Below are 4,778 nucleotides of genomic sequence, written 5' to 3' on the forward strand. Positions count from 1 at the left end.
CCTTAAAGCTTAAGAGAACCTCTCCTCCCAAATGTCCCGCATGCAAGCCAGCATCCAAAGTATAGCCCTCTCCCTCCAGCCCTCCCAGCCCCAACTTCCGCCTGCCCGTGATGACTCGATCGACCCGTAAACAGTTAGTTATCTGGCAGTGGAACTGCCGAGGCTTTAAGTCCAAACGCGCCCTTCTCACAACATACATTGACCACCACGCCACACAACCCCACATCATAGCTCTGCAAGATCCGGTACCTAACGTCGAATGCACGGGATATAAGACACTCCAAAAAGAATCAAAATAGCATTACTGGTCCACCGCAATCTTGCGGCCGATATTGGGGAGCTTAACGGTACTTTCCCTCCCCTCACTCTCATAAAAACTATCGCCAACGATTCGGCCCGAACCATACTATACACACTCAACATTTACAGCACCCCACGATTACAGCACCGCTGTCATAAGCTCTTCAAAACCGCACTCACAGAGGCAGCTAATATCCCCCTTCTCATCGTAGGAGATTTCAATGCTCCCCACCCCGCATGGAATTACCCCCGCACCACCCGAAAAGGCCGTCTCCTCTGGGAAGACATTCACACCACAACCCTAGAGAACGAACCACACATACAAACGCATCTTGGCAACAGTGTACACCGCGACAGCACACCGGACTTAACGCTCACACACAACATCAAACGAACATGGCAACGCCTTGAAGACACCCTCAATAGCGACCACTACATCATACAAATTATTCCGTTCTCCTCACCACGACCATGCCGGCCCACCTCATGCACCCTTGTTAATTGCCCCAAATTCCGCACCTTAACGCAGTGCGACTGTCCAACTAACTTCCCTTTCGCAGACATTTGACATTACTTCTTGAATTAAGACCCTCAAAGCCGACATCAATACATGCACCACACAGGCTCACATTACAGAAACTGCACCGAACCCAGACGTGCACATGGTTCACCTCCTGGAAGCGCTAGCTAGTCTAACCCGGCGCTGGAAAAAACAGCGTTACAACCGCCGCCTACACCTCGGAATCGCACAACTCAAACAAGACGCAGAGAAATACGCTCAGCACCTCCAGATTGCACGCTGGCAAACCATCTGCGATTCATTACACAATGGAACCAACAACCGCCGCCTACACCTCCGAATCGCACAACTCAAACAAAATGTAGAGAAATACGCTCAGCACCTCCAGAATGCACGCTGGCAAACCATGTGCGATTCATTACACAATGGAACCAGCCTGTAACGCACCTGGAAGCTCCTTCGCCACCTCCTCGACCCCACGACGACCAAAGCAGAAACTGCATCTCGGCTAGTTACGAGCACACAACCTATCCAACTCCCTCCCGAATCCCCTCGGCACCCTGCGCGATATCTACACTGGCCAACCACAACCCCTTTCTGCCCCTCACCCGCAATACCACGCACCCCCTAACTCCAAACTAGACGTTCCTTTCGCAAAAGCCGAGATTACGGCCGCCCTGCACCACCTAAATCATAACACCACCCCAGGCCCAGACGGTATTACATATTCAGTTCTCCGAAACCTCGACACCGCGTCCATCGATACTTTGCTCGAACACTTTAAGCACTGCTGGGCTCATAGTACGCTCCCAGAAACCTAACACACAGCCACCGATACCCTCATCCCGAAACCCCATAAACCACTAAATTCTCAAAACCTCAGACCCATTTCCCTCACCTCCTGCATCGGCAAACTCATATAACAAATGGTCCTCTCCAGATTAACTCAACATCTTGATGACATCGATGCTTACCCTCACAACATGTTCGGCTTCCGACACCACCTTAGCACCAACGACATTCACTTCCAACTCCACCAGCACCTATTATCAAACCCACCCGAACGAGACACTTCAGCTATACTAGCCGTAGACGTCACTAAGGCTTTCTACAATGTTAGCCAGTCCGCTATTCTGGACAACCTCAACTCTTTGCAAGTCGGAGAGCGCTGCTATGGTTACGTACGAGCTTTCCTCGTGGACCGCACAGCAACTCTCCGACTTGGTCCTTTAAAGTCCTCTCAATTTCCATTTTAATGTAGCTTTAATACCCCTTGCTCGGGCTCTCCTACAAATACCCACACTCCACAGCGCTTTGTACGCCGACGATATAACAGTATGTACGTCACGAGGCAGCGGCGCACATATCCAACACGTGCACACTCCAACTAGCGGCCACAACAATCACAGCGACAGCGGCGGCGGCAGGGCTATCCTGCTCCCCCCACAAATCACAGCTCCTTCTACTCCCACCAACCCACCGACCCAAACAATGGACACCCAACATCCAAGTCGCTTTGTCGGGCTCTGCCATACCTCTAGCAAACCAAATCAAATTACTAGGGCTCACTATCCAACAAAATCGACTCAACGCACACACCATCCACCTACTCAAGACCCACGCAGACCAAATTTCGGAACTTCTACGCCGCGTCACCGCGCGAGGACCCTAGGGAGTCAGACCGCCCCAAGATTACCCACACCCTTTTCACCCCACGCATCACGTATACCCTACCATATCTCGCCATCACCCGCACCGAAATGACACGAACAGAGGTCATACAACGCGCACTATATCGCCGTACGCTACAGCTACCCCTCAGCGGTGCTTCCGACGCTCTCTTCCACACGGGCACCTTTAAGACAGACAACCGATTTTTGTCGCGTATATGTTCTCTAGCTCATATGAAAGCCAGCGTGTTATATAGCCCGGTAACCACAAGCGATTTCTAAACAGATCGACGGAAATAATTTTAATTTGGCAGCAAACTTTCTGAAATCAGAGGGGTGGCGGTTCGTAGTGTCGAAACTTGGCACTACAATGTGTCCCTGTCACGTGACCTGCAAACCTAGCAGCTACTGTAACTGCTGAAACGTTTATTTACGCATTGAAAACCTTTCAACACAAGTATTTATGCAAGGTTAAATTGTATATGTATTTCTAAACATTATTTTGAAAATTGTAAAGACACGCCGCCCGCCGCCGGTGAGTTGCTCTCAGTGTGGCTAACCGAGCCACCATGCCGAGAATCAACGGCAGCGTTCAGTAAACAGACCCGGTGAAGGAGCTTTGACGATTCTGCCTGAGGCATAGGCGTTTGTTCTGCCAAAATATTTGATTTCAGTTTCCAAATACGCCAACGGCAGCTTAAAAAAAAAAAAAAAAAGTCGCGCCCGGGGAGAATCGAACTTCCCGCCTCCACAACGTGAATCCAGATTCTACCTATCGTCTATCCCAACAGATGGTGCATTCGTGCCCAATAGACCGTTGCGTTAAAAAACACATAGCGGAACAGGAAAGCCTGCGATTCCAACTTTTTTTAGCTGGGGACAAGTTTTTGAATATCGTTTTTTATTTCGCATACAGACAAAAGTATGTTGCCGGGCTGCTCAATGTCATGGTTGCCAGCATCATTTTTGGGAGGGACACATACGCATCGCAGATCCAAAAATTTTGATTTAAAAAGTTCTAGGGCGTTATCAGCAAAACCGTTTCTCGTCAATGTGCTTTAAGTGATGCCCTTTCATTTGGGATAGAGAATATATACTCGACAAAAATCGGTTGTCTGTCCCTTTAACACACCATCCGAACTTGTAGAAGCACACCGACAGGCCCAACTATCCCGACTTGCCCTAACCCAAACCGGCAGAACCATATTCTCCCTCAAAATTAACCCGCCCATCCACCACTCCCCACCCCTCCTCATCCCTCCAGAATATCGAGAGGTTCTCTATCCCCTCCCTATCCCCCGCAACATGCACCCCACCTACCACACAAACCGTCGCCTGGCGCGAGCACGATACCATGCCCAACACTTCCCTCCCTCCTCGGACACGGTATACGTTGATGCTGCAGAACAGCAACCCCGCCATACATACATTATAGCAGCAGTGAACCACACCCCAACCCCCTCTACCTCAGCCACCATCCGCGCTGCCCATTCCCACGGGGCGGAGGAAGCTGCAATTGTCCTGGCCATCACCCTCCACCCCACCCCTATAGCCTCATATTAACGGATTCACAAACGGCCGTTAGAAATTTCTGCAGGGGCATCATTTCGCCCCTCGCCCACAAAATTCTGTAATCCCACCCCCCTCCTGACCGCACCATCTCCCTTTTGTGGACTCCTGGCCATATGGGCTTTGGCGGCGCGGAGAAGGCCCGAGCTTTGATACACCGGGCCCCTCAGCAGAGCCCCCTCCTCGCTTAACACCCCCCTCCTCACCTAGAGCCACTGCTCACCTTCCGTGAAATCACCCTCCATCACAGGCTTTCACGCGCCACCCTTCCACCCCCTCACCCCTCGTTATTCCCGTTGAATGATCCCTCTGGAGACAGATCCAAACCCATTCCCTCCCCACTCGATCAATTCTCACCCACATATCGCCATCCCTCTTTCCCACTCCCTCTTGTCCCCACTGCGGGGACTACGAAGACACCCCCCACGCCATCTGGCACTGCCCCGCCCTGCTTCCTCTTCCCCTAACCAACACCCCCGACTCCTGGCTGTCTGCCCTCGCGCGCTCGGACGCCCAGTCCCAGTGCGCCCTGGTCGACAGGGCTCGGGCTTATAAAGCTGCGCTTCCGCGGCTCCACCGTCCGCTCTAAGCCTGGCCAGGAATAAAACGTGTTTCTCTCTCTCTCTCTCTCTCTCTCTCTCTCTCTCTCTCTCTCGGGTGGTGCTGTCGCTATTTGTTAATGGAACGACAAGTCCGCCAACAGACGTAATTTGCCTTCT

The sequence above is a fragment of the Haemaphysalis longicornis genome, unplaced genomic scaffold (genome assembly GCF_048455015.1).
Source record: "Haemaphysalis longicornis isolate Haplotype H1 unplaced genomic scaffold, Haemaphysalis longicornis Haplotype H1 scaffold_1, whole genome shotgun sequence".
Lineage (NCBI taxonomy): Eukaryota > Metazoa > Arthropoda > Arachnida > Ixodida > Ixodidae > Haemaphysalis > Haemaphysalis longicornis.